The following is a 9,447-nucleotide window of genomic DNA, read 5'->3' on the forward strand; positions in this document are numbered from 1 at the left end:
GCCCGCCTCTCACCCCAGACACCTCCAGGCAGGGGGCAAAGGGGGCCGAGCGGGGAGGGCAGCGCCGGGCCACGCGCACACACATGCACACGCGCACACACACGCACACACACGCACACGCCCTTACTCCTATTACGTGGGCTTGCGCGGCCTCACACGCTCACGATCACACGCGCACTCAGCTCTGCGCCGCCGCGGGGGCGGACACCAGGTCACGCAGTGGCCCTTTCACCCGCACACACGTGCACGCGGGCGCCGCGCTCCTCCCCACACAGGCCCCGGTTACCGGGCAGGAGCGCGAGCGCAGGGCCCCGCGACGGACGCTTGGGGGGCGCGGCCGGTACAGCCTGCGGGTCACCGGGGTCGCCGGGGTCACTGGGGTCAGCGGGGTCGCCGGGTCAGCCGCGTGCTTCCAGGTGGACGGGAAGGCAGTCGGGCTCCGGGGACGGCGCGTGGCAAGTGGCGTGGCGTCAGGGCGTCAGGGCCCCCCACCCCCACCCCCACCCCCAGCTCCGCGGCGGCCCGGCCCTCGGCCCTCGGGTGGCGACGCTCGCTCTCCGGGGGGGGCGGCCGCGGCTCGAAGCCGGGACAGAGCGTCAGGCCCGCCGCAGCCGCCGGGGAGGGGACCCGGGGGCTGACAGCACGGTCGCCTCAGAGCTGCGGGGCCACAGCCGACTCGGGGGCCGGAAGTGGGTGACGGGGGGGAGGGGGGTGACAGGAGGGAGGTGACAAGGGGTGAGTGAGAGGGGAGATGGGGGAGGGGCGGCCGGGAGGGGTGGCAGAGGAGGGGCGGTGGGTGAGGGCGAGGCGGGTGAGGGGAGGTGGGTGAGGAGGCGAGTGACAGGAAGTGGGTGAGGACCGGTGGGTGAGGGCAGGTGGCTCAGGGGGAGGTAGGTGAGGGAGGTGGGTGAGGGGAGGTGGGGGAGGGGCGGTGGGGGAGGGGGGGGAGGTGGGGGTGAGGGAGGTGGGTGAGGGGAGGGTGAGTGGGGGAGTGGGGGAGGGGAGGGGTGGGGGAGGGGGGTGGGGGGGGGGGTGGGTGAGGGGAGGGAGTGTGGGAGGTGAGGGGGGAGGTGGGGGAGGGGAGGTGGGTGAGGGGCGGTGGTGGGGGCGGTGGGTGAGGGGGGGGGGTGGGGGAGGTGGGGGAGGGGAGGTGAGGGGGGGAGGTGGGGGAGGGGCGGTGGGTGGGGGAGGGGGGTGAGGGGGGGGGGTGAGGGGAGGTGAGTGGGGGAGGTGGGGGAGGGGAGGTGGGGGGGGTGGGTGGGTGAGGGGAGGAGGTGGGTGAGGGGAGGGTGGGTGGGGAGGTGGGGTGAGGGGAGGTGAGTGGGGGAGGTGGGGGAGGGGCGGTGGGTGGGGGCGGTGGGTTGAGGGCGGTGGGTGAGGGGAGGTGAGTGGGGGAGGTGGGGGAGAGGGAGGTGGGGGGAGGTGGTGAGGGGCGGTGGGGAGGGGGGGAGGGGTGGGGGAGGGGTGGGGTGGGGGTGGGGGGGGTGGGGTGGGGGAGGGCGGTGGGGGAGGGAGGTGAGTGGGGGAGGGGGGGGAGGGGCGGGTGGGTGGGGAGGGGCGGTTGTGGGGGAGGTGGGTGAGGGTTGAGTGAGGTGGGGGAGTGGGGGGGGGTGGGGGAGGGGGGGGGGGGTGGGTGAGGGGAGTGGTGGAGGGAGGTGGGTAGGGGCGGTGTGGGGGTGGGGGAGGGGGGGTAGGGGGGGTGGGGAGGGGGGGGAGGGGGTGGGGTGAGGGGAGGTGGGGGGGGGGTGGAGGGGAGGGGAGGTGAGTGGGGTAGGTGGGGGAGGGGCGTTGGTGAGGGAGGTGTGGAGGGGAGTGGGTGGGGGAGGGGGGGGGGGAGGTGAGTGGGGAGGTGGGTGGAGGGGAGGGGGTGGGGGCGTTGGAATTGGCGGGCGGTGGGTGAGGGGCGGTGGGTGGGGAGGTGGGGGGAGGGGAGTGAGTGGGGGAGGTGGGGGAGGGCGGGGGTGGGGGCGGTGGGTGAGGTCGGTGGGTGAGGGGAGGTGATGGGGGAGGGTGGGGGAGGGGAGGTGGTGTGAGGGCGGTGTGTGAGTGGCGGTGGAGTGGGGAGGTGTAGGGGGGAGGGGGAGGTGAGTGGGGGAGGTGGGGGAGGGGCGGGGGGTGAGGGGCTGTGGGTGAGGGACGCGGTGGGGTTGGGAGTGGGGAGGGGAGTGATGGGGAGGTGGGGAGGGGGATGGTGGAGGTGGGTGGGTGCGCGGTGGGTGTAGGGGCGGTGGGTGAGTGGAGGTGCGGTGGCGGGGAGGTGGGGGAGGGGAGGTGAGTGGGGTGGTGGGGGAGGGCGGTGCGTGAGGGCGTCCAAGGCGGACGCTCATTCCCGGGCCCCGCGCGGCTCCCGTGTGAGGCGTGGCCTCGGCTGCTGGGCTCCCGGCCCGTGGGGTCCCAGGGGTCGGGCCTGGCCGGGGCCGCGGTTCCGGGGGAAGCCCCGAGGTCAGCTCCTGCGGCCTGAGCGTCTGCACCCCTGGAACGCGGCGTGGAGCCCCTCGCAGCAGAGCTGGCCTCCTGAGGAGCCGGTCCTGCAGTTTCCGTCTTAGTCCCGGTTTCGCTGCCTGCAGTGCCTGCGCACAGCGGGGGCTCCGCAAGCATTTGCCTGGGGTGGTTTTCTCTAGGCAGAAATTGTGTCCTTTCGGGGGCCCTGCGTGGCTCAGCCGTTGAGCATCTGCCTCCGGCCCAGGGCGTGACCCCAGGTCCCGGGATGGAGTCCCCCGTCGGGTCCCGCAGGGAGCCTGCTTCTCCCTCCGCCTGTGCCTCTGCTCCTCTCTCTCTCTCTCTCTCTGTGTGTCTCATGAATTATGTCCTTTGCTTCCTTTGTCCGTCTGCGCTAGAGGCCTGGTTGGTAGGAATAACGTGACAGACGCCGGACGGGAAAATTCCTGTGTTTCAGGGAATGGAATGTCGCCTGTGACAGGAGCCCCAAAGCCAGGAACCAAAATTAATACCGATAACTGCTTCTTGGGCAGAGGCAGATCAGGTCCTGTCAGTAAAACTGGAAGATCTGCAAAACTTTCCTCAGGTCGTGGAAACTCCTAGAAGCACAGAGGTGGCATTTTAAGGTCAGTGCAAGAAAAGTCTGCTGACGCCCTCCCCTCCATTATGTCTCCTCTGGCTCACGGGAGGCTCCGGGTTATGTTCCTGTTCATATTTTCCGTGCTGCCATCCAAAGCCTAGGGCAATTTTTTCTCTCTTTTCTTTAAGATTGTATTTATTTATTTGACAGAGAGAGAGAAAGCAGGCACAGATGGAGAAGGAGAGGGAGAAGCAGACGCCCCTCTGAGCGGGGAGCCAGACCGGGGACTCGACCCCAGGACCCTGAGACCACGACCTGAGCTGAGGGCAGACGCGTCACTGCCGGAGCCCCCCGGGCATCCCCAAGCCTAGTGCAATTTTACAGCTAATACGGGAGGCCCAACTTTTAGAACACAATTATTTCTAACTTGAATGTGAGTAGTCTCTATCGTCGAGCCCTAAATTGGCCTGGTAAGGCGTCGTCACACGGGGGGACGTCAAGCGTCGTCACACGGGGAGAAAGAACCAGTTTTACGCAAGCCAGACACACACGACCCCTGTCCATAAACGCGAGGCATGCACAGAAGCTGCGGGTGCACCAGCAGACAGTCGCTCGGGTACGTGACCCGAGGTACAGGAGCGTTCGGTTCGCGGGCACTGTGCTGTTCTTCTACAGAAGGAAAAAGAAAGAAGGACGAACACCAGTACCAGGAAGAGGAAGTGAAGGAAGGGAGAGGAGCCCCAGGCTTCCCTCCCACTTTGGTGAAGGAGCAGGTGCCAGCAGCGCCTAGGCTCGGTGCTCTGGTGAAGGCACCACAGGATGCGGACACTGAGGCCGAATTGGTCGAAGGCGGGTGACCGACAGGCCGCGTGTTACCCATGCTCCTGCCTAATATCTCTGTCTTCCGCAAAGCCCGCCTTGAAAACTCCAACTCTCATGACTCTCCCTCTTCTACAACCAACACTCACTCAGGCAGGTTTATAAACTTTAAACAGGTTTATAGTTTATAAAACTATCTTTTTAAGTCTCACGATATTAGAGTTATTTCTGTCTGCCAACCCGTTTTCATCTTCCTTTCAAAGGGCCTTCCGACTTCTGCCCTCAAGTCCCCTGTGGTACTTGGTGAAGTCTGGGGCAGACTTGGTGGGAACTTAGAATGCGTTAATGGATACTTCTTAATCGCAGAGAGCCTGCACGCTTTTAGAATTTTCCCCAAAAAACCATGCAAAGAAAGAGGGTGGGCTACACTGCGTCCCCTCAGAATTTGTTCAAACAAAATCCTTGCCAACCTCAGGATCTGTGCATGTAATTGTATCTCGGGATAAGGTCTTTACAGAGGTAATTACGATGAAATAAAGTCATCAGCGCAGACCCTAATCCAACCTGACTGGTGTCCTTGTAGGAAGGGATTGGAACCCAGACACACGCGCACACACGTGGCAACACCGTGTGTAGACACCATGAGACAACAGCCATCTACGAGCCACAGAGGGGCCTCAAAAGAGACCAACCCTGCAGACACCTTGATTTTGAACTTCTGGTCTCCAGAACGGTGAGGAAATCCCTTTCTGTTACGGAAGCTGCACGGGCCGTGGCACTTGGTTTTGGCGGGCCTCGCGCACTGCTACTACTCCGGGAGGCGCTCCTCGCCCGCACGTGATGGAGAAGGAGGCAGAGATCCTGCCAGGTGGCGTGAACAAGACAAACCGAGTGGGAAGTCTCCGCTGTTGGCTTTTTCTTCCGCATCAAGAAACTGCTGCTAACCCCAGCATCCTCACCGCTGAACCTCACTTGCCTGTAACGTTGATCGGAATACTTGTAACAGTAGAATCTGCTCACTAGGCCCACCCCGTGGTTTCCACTTCTATTAAACTTATTTCTTTCTAAAAGCCAGAGGATGAGGGAAGTGGGGGGGGGAGGGGCGGAGAGGGGCAGAGGGCGGTCCTTGGTGTGCAGAGTGCCTCCAGAACCTCACTGCCTTCTGCCCAGGGCTTCCTGGTGACCAGCCTCTCTCCAAGCAAGACACAAGAGTGGGTCTGACGGTGGTGATTTTGTCACCCTGGATGCGGCTCCAGGACAGAGGTGTCAGGCCTCCTGGCAGTGACTTCCCAGCTTTGCCGACACTTCTCCTCCTCTCGGGTTTTCCTAGAGGCCGAGGCTTTACCCTGCTGTTCTCAGCTAAGGAGCGCCTGCTGCCGCCGTGACCTTCATGGCCCCGAAGGATCCACATGACATCACTTGGTGAGCGTGCGCTGTCCACTCGGGAATGACACAGACAGCACTTCCCCCAGGCCTGGCCCAGTTATTTCGACATTACATTCAAGCAAATGACTTTACTCAGTACTGTATCTGGAGGGAAAGTGGACATTTTTTTTTTGTCCCTCCCAGTGTCTTTAAACCAACTGCAGGATGGTGGTCCAGCCACTCCGTAGACTAGTAAATGTCACACGTAAAGACTCAAAGGTGCTAACATAAATCACAGGGTGCAGTAGTTTTCAGTCACGTGATATTTCCCACGCTCACCTCCATTTTCACAGGACGCTGCTGAAAAGAAGGCCCACAAAGCGGGCGCACGCGAAGGGCAGTCCCCCTTTGCCCTGACACACATACCCAGAAGCGTAGGAAACAGCACTGCCTAGCTGACCAAATGGGACTATTTCAAGAGATCCATCATGACGGTCTGTCCCAGTCCGGTAAGTTAGGGACATGTCCAAGTAACCTTCGGTACTTTCATTACCTTCGTAAAAGCCAGAATGCATGTAGATTCCTTGCTTCACGAACCTTCTCATGGGATTTCGCTGTAAACATTCAGGTTAGTTAATTAAGCAATGTAATTCAAAAGAAAGGATGGCGGATTATAAATGTCTGTCTCAGCGTTATTTGGCACGGTAATACAATCATCGAAAAAAAGGAAAATGACTAAAGCAAGATGTTTGCACTTTAGGACCTTATAGACTGGTTTCTTGAACCAGACAGATCAAATATTATAGGGATCTCCCGAATAAATCAAAGTTTATAGGATTTTGATAGGATATCCCAGGCGCAAACTATGGAGAAGGAGCGACTGCAGCCACACTCAGCCGGACCAGACGCTAACTTTGGCAGGTGAGCAAACAGCTTTGTTAGATAAAAACGGGACCTGGAAAAGGCCGGCATTGGGAGGTTGCCAGGATCCCGTCAGATAAGGAAAGTGGGCACCACATGGCAGCCCCCAGCATTTTGGCCTCTGGAAAGAACTCTGGGAAGGTAAGGCATCCTAGTAAACGGTGAAGGAAGGCATGTGGTGACAGTTGTAGCACCAGCTGGGCCACATACGACCCAAATGACCAGTCGGACCAATCAGGAGCCGTCGTTGGACACGTGTAGGAGGAAAAGAGCTGGGAAGGAACACAGTGAATTAAAGCACTTAGTTTGTCAGTGCGATTCGACAGACTTCAGAGAGCGGCATGCGTTGGGTGACAAATGCCACCCATCGCTGCGGGGGCGTGGGTCAGAAAGGGCCTCCCAGAAGCAGCAATGTTCCAGATCCTCAGTGGCCAGGACAGAGGTCCTGTTTTCACGTCCTCACGGTGCTAACGCCTCCCACCTCCTTCCCTTTGTAAGGCACAGGCGTCAGGGGAAATGACTCTCCCACAGGCATCTCATCATCTTCCACTGTCACCTTGTGCCTCTTTTGCCACTCACCCGGCCACACCGGGTTTCAGATCTTTTTTTTTTTTTTTTTTAAGATTTTATGTATTTATCCATGAGACATGGAGAGAGGCAGAAACACAGGCAGAGGGAGAAGCAGGCTCCCTGCGGGGAGCCTGATGTTGGACTCGATCCCGGGACCCCAGGGTCATGCACTGATCCAGAGGCAGATGCTCCACTGCGGAGCCCCTCAGGCGTCCCCCAGGATCAGGTATGAATGTGACCTGTTGTCAGATCCAAAGAGTTACCCCAACCCCGGCATTTGGGCCGAAATTGTGTGGTGGCCAGTTCCCTCCGTTCTTTGGGGACATTCCTTTGATGCGCCTCCAAACCATCCCTGCTGGTCATCAGGGTTCACCTTACTCACTTAAAGAAGTCCCCTCTCCTTTCAGAGCATCTTGACACAGAAACGAGGATGAATAATTCCACCAAGTTCTCTGGGGGCTCATGCTACAGTCCGACCTCTGGGAGAATGGTCCCCACGCCAGGACCGTCGCTGCCGCAGAGCGCTTGCTGGTGTTAATACAAATGAAATACAGGGGGATCGTCTATTCAGTTAATATCTGCTGCGACTTGCCGTTGAGATACTGAATAGAAACAGCGCTGGGGCTGAGGATCCAGGCGCTCCCACCCAGCGCATCCGGCCTTCACCCCAGGGTGGGGACCCTCCTGAGGAACAGGATGGCAGCGTCGGCGCCCTGCAAGCTGACAGTCCGTGTGCGTCCTTGAATGCCCTGTTTCCTTCAAAACGGCCTCACAAGCCCTCCTGGGCCTGTACCTCCCCCCACGTCACCTGGACCCCCCCATATGCACCTGCACCTCTATTTGCTCTATTATTTCCATATGTTTAGCACCAGCTCTCAAGCTCTCCTTTGGAGGAAAAGCTTTCAGCAATTGCGTTGCCTCCTTTGCACTGGCTTCTCGAAGCCCTCGCATCTCTCCTCCCCGCCGCGAGACTGGCTGGAAACAGCGGGAGGCTGACAGGTTTTTGTATGGAGACGAGACAGAGCCTCGAAAAACGTCTGAGATTTTCCCCCCTCTTTCAACCAAGGGCGGCTTCCAGTGCATCTTTTGTTGTTGTTATTATTGCTGTCATCAATTAGCACGATTCACCCGAGATTTTTGTTACCCAGGAAGCTGAGCCTTGGGCCAGGGGGCTGCCCTGGAGCGGGCTCCCCTGGGGAACGCCGGCCTCACCCGCTGGGAAGAACAGAGCCACGACGTGGGCGCTGCGGTGGCCTCTGTCCCCCTGAGTCCGTTCAAGCGCTGGCACACTCGGTGGTGGGGAGTGGCAGCCCGTAGGGGCCGCGCCGCCCCAGCCCCTCGCCCAGCGGGCCGAGCCGGCTCGGGACCCTGGCCACGGGGAGCCCCCCGTTGCGGGCGGCCAGGTACCGGGGCCCAGGGGCAGCCCGGCAGGTGGACGTAGGGAGCCCGTCGGGTGGGACAGGTGCTCCATCCTACACCCGGTACCCGCTCAGGGCCGGCCCCAGGGGGCTCCGTCTAGACACGACAGTCCTCTGACCGCTCTGTCCAAGACAGTTGGACAGTTGGACGTCCCCTGTGGTGTCCCAGAGCCCGGGCCACCTCCGGAGTCGACGCTGGGGCCTGGGCCCACTCTGCAGTTCTCACGGCGCCTTCCGATGTGACCACATGCGTCGGTGTCCACCGTGAGCCCCCAGCCAGGCCGCTTCCCTGGAACGTAAGTGCATTTGGCATTTGCTCTTGAGCATCACCCCGGACGTCTTCCGGAAACCGCGGCCTCGAGCCATCCACCGTCCCTGCAACACGCACCGCTGCTTCTGTGCCCCAGTACCAGGCTCCTGGCCTGCAGGCCTGGGCCCATCCTGCGTCAGCGCCAAACCCCCATGGGTCCCCCAAAACCTCCGTGCCCTGGAGTGCCGCTTCTGTCGTCTAAACTCTCGCAGCAGTATCTTTTTTTTTCTTTTAAAGATTTTATTTTTTTATTCATGAGAGACACAGAGAGAGGGAGAAGCACGCTCCCTTCAGGGAGCCCGACATGGGACTCGATCTTGGGACCCCAGGATCATGCGCTGAGCTGAAGACCGATGCTTAACTGCTGAGTCACCAGGCGTCCCGGACGCGGGGTTTCTAAAAGCTCATGGGGGACTCTGCGGGCAGCCGCCCGGGGAGCCCCATCCCGGATAACGGGTCCAGTGTTTAGCTCGGCTTTGTCCCCAACGCAGGGCAGAGCCTTGGCAGTGAGAGAAAATCCATCTTCATTGGAGGGAGGGCAGGTGAGGGCACTAACAGGTGTCCAGCAGGTGCTGAGGGAGAATGAGACCCTCGGAACAGCTCTAAGACTGAGAGGAGCCCGAAAAAGATGTCAGTTTAGTTGGGATCCCCTGGGCTTGGGCGACGGAACCGAGCCCCATCCCCGTCTCCAAAGACCTTACTGCTCGGAGGGCCAGACGGTCTGCATTCCATTTCTGGCAGCTTCCTCTCCCTCTGTGCATTTGGCCCCTATGTTCCCCACAGGCTTCTACACACCCGGAGCTTCCCGGCCTTCCCCAGGCGCCCCATCGGGCGTCTCCACGGCCACGGGCCTGAGTCATCTGCTGGCCACCAGCAGCCTCGTGCGGGTCCCACAAATGGGGGCCAGCCCTCCAAAGATCTCCGAGTCAACCCTGGGTGAGGAATCCCATCAAAGACAAAATCCAGTTTCAGGAAGGCGAGGAAAACCTTGGGTTGGAGATGGTGTGGCTGGTGTGTCGCCCGTC

At 60.7% G+C, this 9,447-nt stretch overlaps 1 long non-coding RNA gene and 1 other non-coding gene across 4 annotated transcripts; both read left to right on the forward strand.

Annotated features, from left to right (window-relative positions):
• The first annotated feature begins 279 nt into the window (after nucleotides 1-279).
• Nucleotides 280-4,049, forward strand: LOC111092005. Of its 3 annotated transcripts, none has more exons than XR_005377243.1 (3): nucleotides 280-340; nucleotides 2,897-3,065; nucleotides 3,230-4,049. It is a non-coding gene; the product is annotated as an uncharacterized LOC111092005 (long non-coding RNA). The 3 variants fall into 3 exon arrangements; XR_005377242.1 differs by lacking the exon at nucleotides 280-340 and adding an exon at nucleotides 596-689; XR_005377241.1 differs by lacking the exon at nucleotides 280-340 and having other exon boundaries at nucleotides 2,451-3,065.
• Nucleotides 4,050-7,885: 3,836 nt separating this feature from the next.
• On the forward strand, nucleotides 7,886-7,992 carry MIR8808 (microRNA mir-8808). Its single transcript, NR_128748.1, is given in 1 exon segment — nucleotides 7,886-7,992. It is a non-coding gene; the product is annotated as a microRNA mir-8808 (primary transcript).
• Nucleotides 7,993-9,447: the final 1,455 nt, after the last annotated feature.

Source organism: Canis lupus, chromosome 23, assembly GCF_011100685.1.
Source record: "Canis lupus familiaris isolate Mischka breed German Shepherd chromosome 23, alternate assembly UU_Cfam_GSD_1.0, whole genome shotgun sequence".
Classification (NCBI taxonomy): Eukaryota; Metazoa; Chordata; class Mammalia; order Carnivora; family Canidae; genus Canis; species Canis lupus.